Source organism: Notechis scutatus, chromosome 1 (assembly GCF_049901735.1).
Source record: "Notechis scutatus isolate UNSWTSFEM ecotype Mainland chromosome 1, rNotScu1.2, whole genome shotgun sequence".
NCBI lineage: Eukaryota > Metazoa > Chordata > Lepidosauria > Squamata > Elapidae > Notechis > Notechis scutatus.
In genome coordinates, this window is record NC_142009.1 from 334,625,295 (window position 1) to 334,637,390 (window position 12,096).

Below are 12,096 nucleotides of genomic sequence, written 5' to 3' on the forward strand. Positions count from 1 at the left end.
TCCCCAACCTTTTTTACGCCGCGGCCTGGTACCGGCATCAGCTGGGCGCCGCCATCTTTTTTTGATGAAACGTGCTTCCGGTGAGCTTTCTACCAGAAAAGCTCACGGAAGCGCTGAGCCGCCATCTTTTTGATGAAAACGTGCTTCCGGTGAGCTTTCTACCGGAAAAGCTCACCGGAAGCACTTTTCATCAAAAAAAGATGGCGGCGCCAGCAAGCCAGCGGCCCGGTAGGACTTGTTCCGCGGACCGGTACTGGTCCGCGGACCGGTGGTTGGGGACCCCTGGTGTAGAGGTCAAGGCTGAGGCCAAGGGGGGACCTTACCCAACTCAGGTTGATGCACCAGTTATGGTCCTTCCTGGATGGTAAAACCTTGATGAAAGGGACCTGTGTCTTTTATCGCCACATATTTAGGCTACTGTGAAACGTTCTACCTGGGACTGTTTTGGAAGGCAACTGAGAAACAGCAGTGTGTTAAACAACAACAACAACGCAATGGGGTTAGGATGGCTGAGAGCCAAGACTGCAATATGACGCCAACAGTCCAATGGCTGCAGAGATAGCCGATACGTTGCCAAGTTGCTGGTTTTGGGCCATAAACCCTAATAGAGTTCAGCTCTGGGATAGCTCCGATTGCCAACCATTCTGGCCAACCTCAGAACTAGAAAGCGGCCGAAGTTATTCATGGTCAAATCTGTTGAAAGCCAAGATGCCGGAAAGCTACATTGCCGTCAAAAGCTCAAGAAAATTTTGGAATGGGCTGAAATGAGTAGATTGACATTTGAAATTAGAAAACAAGAGGATAAACAATTTTATAAAATTTGGGATCTATTCTATCCATGGTTGGACAATAAAATACAGTAATGAAATATGTAGACTTTTAGAAAATAATAAATATATAAAGATGTACCTTTTTCTTATGATAACTACAAAATGATTTTAGGATAGATTTGGGATGATAATATGAACTGTTACAAAAAAAACTAAGTAAATTATGATTATCTTGTAAAACATGAATGAATAAAAGCATAGTCAAATGATTGATTAAGAATGATACTAAGGTATTTAATTTTTGATTGAAAATACGAGATTATATACAATGTAACTGTAATTGAAGCCTACGAAATGGAAGCACAAAACAATTTGTAAACCAACCGGCACACTGTATGTGTTAGGTATAACATTGATACCAAATATGGTTTGGGTGAATAAATATATAAAACTTAGATATCATGGTTTAAGTGCTTATCACTTTAAGTACAATGCAGCAGGCAATTAGCCGATTAAGGGTGCGGTTAGAAGTTACAATATAAGGAAGCATTAGAAGCTGGAAAGCTTGCTGTAACTGTGTGCTACTGTCTGTAACTGTGTGCTGCTGCGAGTAACTGTGTGTTACTGTGACTAACTGTGATTACTGACTGTGAGTGCCTGTGACTGAACTGTTATTGTTTGCTACTGTTTGCTGAATATCCAGCGTTTGTTTCTCTGGAGAGTGAAACCGAGGAGGAGAAGATATCTTTATCGGCTGATAAAGATATTGCAAGAGACTCTTAACTTGGACTATACTAGTGAGTCTTACTGGATGGAAATACTGTGAATGACTTAATGGACTGAATGACAATGCTTAAACTCTAACTGGATTAAAAACTATTTAAACTACAAACAGTGTTTGTGTTCAGTGTGTGTATACTCTGGGGCCCTTCCGCTCTCCTTTGGTTGCCTGGCTTGACTACTGCTGAAATACTCTTCTAGGGGTTAATCCTCAAACCCTAACATTGGTTATGGGCCCAGCAGCATAGTCTAACTAACCAGGATATAGCAGAGAGAGTTGGTGTGAGTTGCACATTACTGTAAAAACAAACTGTTTTAATTAGTTTAAAATAGTCAAAATATCTGAAGAGTAATGGCACAAGTAAATTTGTCACAACTGTCCATGATATCCAGGCTGGATGGAACAAACTATGTTTCATGGTCAATGAAATGTAGTTTACTTCTACGCAGAGAAGGTTTGTGGGACATTATAGCAAACCCACCAGATGTGAGTAGCTGGGATCCTGCTAATGATGATGATAACGAAAAGTTACAAGACTTTAAACTGAAGAATGAGCAGGCTTTATGCATCATAGGACTGACTCTCTGTGATCAGCAGCTTGTCCATATTCGTGGAGAAGAAAATGCTGCAAACTGCTGGGAGAACCTCAGGAAGATTTATGTTCGGGACAGTGTAGGAGCACATATAAATCTTACACGGAAGCTTTTTCGAACGCATCTTCAGAGGAATGGAGATATGTTAGTTCATTTAAACTGTATGAAGAGCATTTTCAAGATTTGCAAGAAAAAGAGCTTATATTTAATGAACTGCAACAAGTCTACATAATAATATCTTCATTAGATCAAAGCTATGATGACTATGTGACTTCGTTAGAGGTATTGCCAAAAGAAAGCCTCTCATTAACCGAGATTACAGGCAGGCTACTAGAAGAAGCCAGAAGAAGGCGTGAGCGTGACGAGCTGAGAGAAGATAAGAAAGAAGAGAAATTATCTTCAAAGTTTGAAAGAAACCAGCAAAGCAAAGTAAAGCACCTGGAAGAAGAGAATTTATCTTCGACAGCATACACAATTAAAAAGTGTTTTAATTGTGGAGGCAGAGGACATTTGGCAAGATTCTGCAAAAAGAGAAAAAGCCAGAATGTAAAAAGCCAAAGAAAGCATTTGAACTAGCCACGTTTAGCAACTCTGATGTGAAGAATAATTTATGGGTGGTTGACAGTGGCGCATCCCACTGCATCACAAGAGATAAGACAAAATTTATAAAAATGTCTACAAGTTCTCAACATATATCACTTGCCAATGACTGGAACCTGAAAGCGAAGGTCAAGGTTTTGCACGTTGTCCGTACATAAACCAGGATATAAAAATGTTGTATGTACCACAACTAAAGTTTAATTTGCTTTCAGTAAGGGTATTAGATAAATTAGGTTATGTAATTACTTTTAAGGATAATAATTGCATAATTGAAAAGATAACAAAAGGGTAACTGCAGCTTTAAATGGAACATTATATGTCTTAGATAATAGTAAGAAAGGGGAGGCACAAACTGTATTTAATAATATAAAGCCTCATGATGAATGTATCCATTTATTGCATAGGCGTTTGGGGCATGTAAATTTTAAAATGCTAAAACGTACAGTTGAGTTATCTGAAGGAATAAGGTTAAAACCTTGTGATAAATATTTGCGTTGTAATGTTTGCTGTGAAGATAAGAGCAAAGTATTGCCTGCAAATAGGCTAAATGGTTTCAAAACAAAAGAACCTTTAGAAGTAGTATTTGCAGACATCATAGGTCCAAAGAAACCCAGTATGGGGGTGCTAGATATATACTGAGCATTATGGACCATTATTCTAGATATGGGTTTTGCTATTTAATGAAAAGCAAAACTGAAACATATCAACATTTTTTCAATTGGCTTAGGTTTGCTGAAAGAAAGTCTAAGCGACAACTGATAACCCTGGTGACAGATAATGGTACGGAATTTATTAATAACAAATTCCAGAACAGACTTAAGGTAGCTGGAATAGAGCATAAGAAGTCTGCTCCATACAGGCCAGAACATAACGCTTTTATTGAAAGAAGAGGCCAAACACTACAGGCAATGGTTAGAACAATGTTAAATGATTCTGGGTTACCTGATTCTTTGTGGGGAGGCTACAATGTGTGCTAATAACATATTGAACAACGTTGTTAATACAACGACAGGTGAAATACCATTTACCAGGTGGCATGGCAGGAAACCTGATCTAAGTTACCTGCACACATTTGGTGCACCAGCATGGGTGTATATTCCTGCACAACTCAGAAAAAAGGGCAACATAGAGCTAAAAGATTTTTCTTCGTTGGTTATCAGGCAAACCATAGGGCATATAGATTTTGGGAGAAAGGCACATCTAAAGTGTTATGTAGTGCTAGTGCCCAATTTCTAGAACATGAAGGATGGGAGAAATTAGAACAGGATGCCAATAAAGATGTAATTATTGAATCCTATAGAAATCCCATTAGTTATCCCTGTAACTTTAAAAATAAAGTAAAGAGACAAATACAGGATGAAATAGTGCCCATAAAGGAAGAAACAGATTCAATAGCTGAACAGGATGAGGAAGATGAACAGGTAGTAGTTCAACAAAGTCCTCCTGTAAGCCCTGTAATTCCCAGAAGAACTACACGTGTATCTAGACCGCCTGATAGGTACCAGGCTAACACAGTGTGCCAGATTAATCAAGTTCCTAATTCTGTAGAAGAAATTAAAAAGTATCCTAATAAGGAAAAAGAAAAATGGTATGCAGCAATGAATAAGGAACTGAATTCATTAAGAGATATGAAAAAAAAAAAAAAAATCCATTGGCTGCAAATGGATATTTAAGGTAAAAACAGATAAAGATGGTAAATTAATCCATAAGGCAAGGTTAGTAGCCCAAGGTTTTAGGCAGAATGCTAATGACTATGATGAGGTGTTTGCACCTAGTCTTAAGGCAGCAACCTTGAGGGCAGCTTTAGTGTGGGCAGCTAGTAAAAACTATATAGTTAACCATTTAGATGTGGAAACTGCTTACTTGCACGCCCCATTAAAACATATTATTTATATGAAAAAACCTGTTGGTATTAAAAGTGAAAATAAGGATAATAATGATTGTTGGTTGTTAAAGAAAAGCCTCTATGGTCTTAAACAATCAGGCTATGAATGGAACCAGTATATTGTAAAGGAACTAGACAATATAGGATTTAAAGCTGGTTTAGCCGATCCATGTCTGTTTAAGAGGGAGACAAATGGGAAAGTATCATTATTATTACTATTCACAGATGACATTGCATTGATAACTGAAACTAATGATGAAGCAAATAAAATAATAACATCATTAGGAAAGAGAATAAAGATCAAGCAATTAGGGAGATAAAGAAGTATCTCGGTTTGAATATAAAGAAAACACGGAAAGGTTTTAAGATATTTCAGGAAGATAAGATAAGCAAATTGCTAAAAGATTACAAGATGGAGCTTTGTAAGCCGGCTAAGACTCCAATGAGTCAGGAGTTTAGCAACACTGATGTACAAAGCCCTGAGTTTGATAAGGTGATTTATCAATCTTTAATTGGTAGTTTGAGTTATATTAGTAATTGGTCTAGACCAGATATTTCGTACTGCGTGAATCAGTTGGCTAGATTCAATTCTGCACCATGTGAAAGACACTGGATTGCAGCTAAGAGGATATTAAGATATCTTAAAAAGACAATGAATTATTCATTGTATTTAGAACCAAAGGGTGATTTAATTTTGAGTGCTTATGCAGATGCTAGCTTTGCATCAGAAAGAGACACTAGAAAGTCGACTTCAGGAACAGCCATAATGCTGGGTAATACATTAATAGAGGCTGGAAGTCAATAAGACAACAGCATATAAGTTTGTCTACTATGGAGGCAGAATTCTCCTGTTTATCATTGTTATGTACAGAATTAATAATGTATAAACAAATGTTAATTGATATAGGTATAACTGTGGATTATCCTATAATTATACATGAAGATAATCAGGCAGCAATTCAAATGGCCACAAATATTGGAGTAAAAACAAGGAGCAAGCATACAGATCTAAGATACCTAAACGTGAGACAATCTGTAAGAAGTAAGATGATTCAGCTAGAGTACTGTATGTCGGAGGACAATTTAGCTGATAATTTTACTAAAGCCCAAGGTGCCAGTAAGCACCAAGAGAGTTGTGAAAAATATGGGGTTAGATTGTAAAGGTATTATATATTTATTTCACCCAAAAGGGAGTATGTTAGGTATAACATTGATACCAAATATGGTTTGGGTGAATAAATATATAAAACTTAGATATCATGGTTTAAGTGCTTATCACTTTAAGTACAATGCAGCAGGCAATTAGCCGATTAAGGGTGCGGTTAGAAGTTACAATATAAGGAAGCATTAGAAGCTGGAAAGCTTGCTGTAACTGTGTGCTACTGTCTGTAACTGTGTGCTGCTGCGAGTAACTGTGTGTTACTGTGACTAACTGTGATTACTGACTGTGAGTGCCTGTGACTGAACTGTTATTGTTTGCTACTGTTTGCTGAATATCCAGCGTTTGTTTCTCTGGAGAGTGAAACCGGAGGAGGAGAAGATATCTTTATCGGCTGATAAAGATATTGCAAGGACTCTTAACTTGGACTATACTAGTGAGTCTTACTGGATGGAAATACTGTGAATGACTTAATGGACTGAATGACAATGCTTAAACTCTAACTGGATTAAAAACTATTTAAACTACAAACAGTGTTTGTGTTCAGTGTGTGTATACTCTGGGGCCCTTCCGCTCTCCTTTGGTTGCCTGGCTTGACTACTGCTGAAATACTCTTCTAGGGGTTAATCCTCAAACCCTAACAGTATGTATACATATGGAAGATGGCTGGATGTTTTTATGTTTTGTTTGTTTATGTCTGTTTTAAAAACCAATAAAAAATATTTTTTTTTAAAAAAAAAAGCTCACCGTACCGATATGGGGAGACTTGGCTGAATGACCTTGAAAGAACAGAGGTGTTTTTATCTAGGCAGACGTGAACAAAGTGATCATCTCACAGGTGCTTTTCCCCAAAAGGCAACTGGACTTTGTTTTTCCTTGAAGACGTTTCGCTCTCCTCCAAGAAGCTTCTTCGGTTCGGACTGAATGGTGGAGGATGGAAGGATTTACATTCCTGGCAGTCCTCTGGTCATTAGCGCTCTTTCTGAGAGCCGTTGAGGCTACTTGGAGGTTTATCTGTGTCCTCAGAGCCATCAGAGTAGTGGAAATGGGTGTGGCGCCTTCTTGGAACTGCCGAAAGGACTGTGTTGTAAACAGGAGGTGGGCGGTGTTGTATCTCACTCCCCTGTTGAGAAAGGGCTGTTCAGTTTTAATGGGGATGGCCTCTTTGCTCCCTCTTTCAAGCCAGTGGGTCCTCTCTGATCAAAGGCCACCCACATTAAAGTTGAACAGCCTTCTCTATTCAGGGCACAGATGAACCTCCAAGTGGCCTCAACGACCCTCAGAAAAAGTGCCAACGACCAGGTATATAAATCCTTTCATCCTCCACCAGAACTGAAGAAGCTTCGGATGAGAAGTGAAATGTCTTCAAGGAAAAACGAAGTCCAGTTGCCCTTTGGGCACAACCCTGATCTGAACGACTGAGGCGAGCGAAGCGATCGCGCACTGCACTAACACATGGCTTGAAACAAGGGTTTGGCTGCTTTTGGTTTTCCACATCCTGGGAAAGGTTGCAGAAGGGGACCACGTGACCCCGAGACACTGCAAGCATCCAAAACACAGGCGTGTCTTGCCAGCGACTCCCTTCCCCAAAGGAAGACCGGTTTTCTGCTAGCAAAACCAACCCTGAGAGGCCAAAGATGAACCACAGATCCAAGTCTCTTTATGAGCTCACTGTTGTGGCCCACCAGCGGCCAGTGGAGCTGGTGGTAGACTCGGACAATGAAGAGGTTGGGGAGGAACATGGGCCGGTCCTGGAGTCTGGGGAAGGCTCTGATGAGGGCTCTGCGTCAGAGGCAGAGATGGGGCCAGGGCCCTCCGACAGTTATCAGCTGCCTTCGGAGTCGGAGATCAGTGGGGCAGAAGAACAGCTGGAGCCTGTTCCCAGTGTGCGCATGTGCAGAGCTGCCAGAAGAAGGGAACACTAAGGAACAAGGATCGACTCGGGAGTAAAGGCTCAGGTGGATGGGGAATGGCCCCTTCCACAGGGAATACAGAGGAGCGAAAGGGGGGGGGGGGTGTTTGCAGGAGACAATGAGTTCAATTCCTTAGGGTGAAGATCTGTTCCTGATTCCTTGCCAAGTAATAGCTGCTGCAGAGTGGCGTTTGGAGGATATCAGTCTGGCAGCTCTCCAAGCTTGATAAGGGCCTGTAGTTGTGAAATCTCTTGAAAAGACTGTTGGCTGGGACTTTGCTGGAGAGGAATTTACTTTAGTCTAAATAAAAGGGGTTTTATTGGGACGAGGAGTCTTGCTTCATGCTTTTGGGGACGCCTAGGTCAGAACACGCACACAGTCACCTGGAGCACTGCTAAGGAGGCATAAAAACGTGGATATCCATGGATATTTGTTATTATTCTATTCATCACATGCCATACTTTTCCCCCTATAGCTTAAAAGTTACATACAAGTAGCCCTTGACTTACAACTACAAGTCGTCCTCAACTTATAAGTTCGTTTAGTGACCGTTCAAAGTTACAAGGGCGCTGAAAAAAGTCACTTAGGACCATTTTTCACACGGATGACCTTTGCTGCATCCCCATGGTCATGTGATTTACATTCGGAGGCTTATGACTCACCTTTATGACAGTTGCAGCATCCCGGGGTCAGGTATTGCCTTTTGAGACCTTCTGACAAGCAGAGTCAATGGGAAATGGGGTACTACCTGTATTCTCTTAGTGACGATTCAAAAATGATAACAGCACTGAAAAAAGTGACTGATCACTGTTTTTCACACTGACGACCGCTGCAGCATCCTCATGGACACGGGATCAAAATTTGGATGCTTGGCAACTGGCATGTACTTATGACAGTGGCAGGGTCCCAGGATCCCCCTTTGTGACCTTCTGATAAGGAAAGTCCAGAGTCACTTAACAACTGGGTTTACTACTTTAACAGCTTCAGTGACTTTACCTTTAACAACTGTGGAAAAGGGACTTCCGGTTTGCAGGGCTTCGGCGGCAGCAGGAATCCGTGATCGTGCGCGGTTTCTGCTTGCGCTCGCCGCTGGAGTGCCCCAATCCAGCCGGATTCGGGGCTATAGTTACCCCGTAGAGGTAACTGAAGATAGGGGAGATCCGGCAGGGGTCAGGGGGAATCGCAACTCCCCTCCTCAGCTGGCTTAACTCCCTTTTCCGAAAGCGGTGGAGCGGCGGTCAGAAATGGCCGCCACAAAGAAGCTCTCATCTGGGAAAGAATGTGCAGGAGGAAGCTGAGAAGTGAAAGTTTTGGCTGACCAGGTTAACAAGCAACATTTAAAATACCCTGGAATTTAAATTTAATTAAAGATACATCGTTCCCAAAGAAGAAGGAAAGTGAAAAGGGAAAGTTTTTTGTTTCTACTCTCCTTCCTTACGGTGACAGCAGATGAATGAGAAATTGGAAAAACCCGCTTTGGCACCAGCAGGTAATCAAACTGAAAAATTAAAGCCAAGGGGACAATAAATATTTCTGATCATTGAAAACAAAATTTTTTTTTTTTGCTGTAAGTGGGAAGGGAGAGGAAAAGAATTAAGATTAAGATTTTGCTGGAGGAGGCTGCTTGGAATTTACAAGACTAGAGTTAAATTGTAACAAGACTTCTAAAAGATACATTTTAATTGGAACTTTGCAACTGAATTGTAACCCCAGGAAGAGAAAGTGTAAAAAGAAGAAAGTGTTAAATGAAACAGTCTGTGTGTATTTGGATTGCTTGGTGACTTTGGGACTTTTGGAAATTATTATTTGAAAGATTAAAAACATTTGGGTTGTTTAAAAAATTTTCTACAATGGCATTACTTGTCGATGAACTGAAAATGGAATTTAAAAAGTATAAAGAAGAGGAACAAGAAGGGAAGGGCTCTTTTGGCTCAGTTTTTCATTTCTTAGAAATGGCGATTTCTACTTATGAGAAACTACAAGAACAAGAAGAATGGGATGAAGAAGCCATCTTTAATGAACAAGCAACTCTAGCTGGGGAAGAAAAGGGAAAGGGGGGAAAGAGAATGGAGAATTTAAGACTTAAAAAAACAACCAAAAAAGGGAAAAATAAGGTGAAAAGTCAATACAATGTCAGAAAGCAACAGAAAAGAGGAATACAGAAGAGAGTGAAGACCAAGAGACAAGGGGGTAAAAAGGCTAGACTGGAGAAGCAAGGAAGGAAAAAAGGGAAGAGAAGCTACAAAGGTTTGAAACAAGATGTAAAGAAACAGGATTTATTTAGAGATAATGGGTAAAAATATAACTAAAAAAGAGATTCTGCAAAAGTACATGACTGTATTGTTGTATTTGTATTTGAAATAAATGTTAGAAAATTGGAACAATATATGATTATAAAATGGGATAAAATATTCAATGTAATTTAGTGAAATTTTCCTTTTTTTTTTTTTTTGAATAAAATAAATGAAATGAAATATGAGAGAATTGTACTAAGAAGTAATGGGAACATTTTAATCTCATAATACTTTAAAATATAACTGAAATGGGGAGGGAGGAAGTAATTAAGCAAATTTATAAGTGTTCCCATAGAAGCATGATACCTATTTGAAAGGGAATGTGTAAAATGTTTAAGACTTAAATGAATATTATTTTTAACCATAGAGTTTAATTGCTATGGATTATTGTTTTAATTATATTATAAACTTATAATTTTTTCTTATTTTAAAATATAGTACGTAGCTTTAGAATGTACTAAGCAGAATCCGAATGAAAATTATGTATTATTTTAAGTGTTAAATTTAGGGGAAAGATATAAAGGCGTCATACTCCAATCAGTGATTACAGGAGAAATTTTGTGTTAATGAGAAAAGATAATAGACAGCTGAAACAGAACAGACAAAGGATATAAGTATAATGATTTAAATTGAGATGAAATAAATAAAACAGAATTAAGAGAATGAAAAGAGAGGAGAAACTGTATAGAAAATGTAGAATGGTAAATAAGATATGAAATGGTATATAAAAGTGAGCATGAATTTGAATTTATGTCTCTACAAAAAAATGTAACCCGAGACTAAGCTGCTTTCCAAAAAGATGCTTTATGTTTTCATGTTTTGTTTGTGTATGTTTGTTTATTGAAAATTAATAAAATTTTCTTAAAAAAAAAAACAACTGTGGCAAGAAAGGGTGTAAAATGGGGCAAAACTCACTTAGCAACCGCCTTGCTTAGCAATGGAGATGTGGGGATGAATAATGGTGGTGAGTCAAGGGCTTCCTGTCTTTATGTGGATCTTAGGTGTTCATTGGGGGTGTGTACCTTGATTGGAAAGTCTAAATCAACCAGAATAGGTTACCCCGCTCCAAGCAACACACCTCCAATGAACGCCAAAGAGTTACAACAATGCATAAATTTCATCCGTAGAAAACAACAGAACCGATAATGGAATAACAACAACAACAATAACAATAGAGGAGGATGAGGACGTCCACTCGTGCGCAAACTGCACTCAGTGGACTGTTAAGAAAGATGGGGTGTGTATGTGAAAGATAAGCCCAATCTGCAAAGCAAATTAGAGCAGGGGTCCCCAACTGATGGGCCGCAGCCCACTACCCAGCCGTGGCCGAGTGAGTGGCGAGCTGAAACGCGCATCTATGTGCATGCATAGTCCCCGCTTGCGGCAGTGTTGCCGCAAGCGTTGCAGGTGGTCGTGGCCCCACTCGTGCGAGTGTCGTCAGGGGCACTCATGGTCCCTATCAGCTTTGGAAGCCTTATTGAGATCCGTTGCTCCCACACTGCCACAATTCAGCCTGGGAAAGTCGGAGGGGCGAAATGTATTGGAGTAATTCTAGTTAGGCATTAACAACATTCTTTTTCTGCTTCAAGGTCAAGTTGTGTTGCACCTAAGTGAGAGGAAGTCTTAACTTGGGACGGATGGTGATTGGGCCATGTGATGTGATGATGGGTGCAGGGGGATGGATTTTGTAGTTTTGACTTATTGTAAGGAAGCCCGGAACTTTCAGATTCAGGATTCCACAGTTGTGCCAGTTTACTATCCAAATAAAAGGAACTTTTCAGAGATGTCTGTCTCGGTGGAATGACGGTTTGCTGGAACGGCGACATTCCCACTCGCATGAGCTTCGTCAAGGGCAGTCATGGCTCCATGCATGTGAGTCTCATTGCAGTCGGGCGTGGCCCCACTCGCATGAGGGTTGCCACGAATATTGTGTGCCACAAAATCAACCCCCCCACCATTTCCCATCTCCCTCCCCTCTGGGCTGCCAACCCGGAAACGTTGACTTAAGAGAAATGCAGAAAGAAGACCTTCCCAGACTACTGGACTTCAATTCTCAGAATTCCCCAGACAGAATTCCCCAGACAGCAACGCTAAAGTTGCC

General features: G+C 40.0%; 1 protein-coding gene across 2 annotated transcripts in view; it reads right to left on the minus strand.

The window, feature by feature from the left end:
- Positions 1 to 12,096, minus strand: part of KDM4B (lysine demethylase 4B) — a 239,305-nt gene that overhangs the window by 25,763 nt on the left and 201,446 nt on the right. The window lies entirely within an intron of this gene.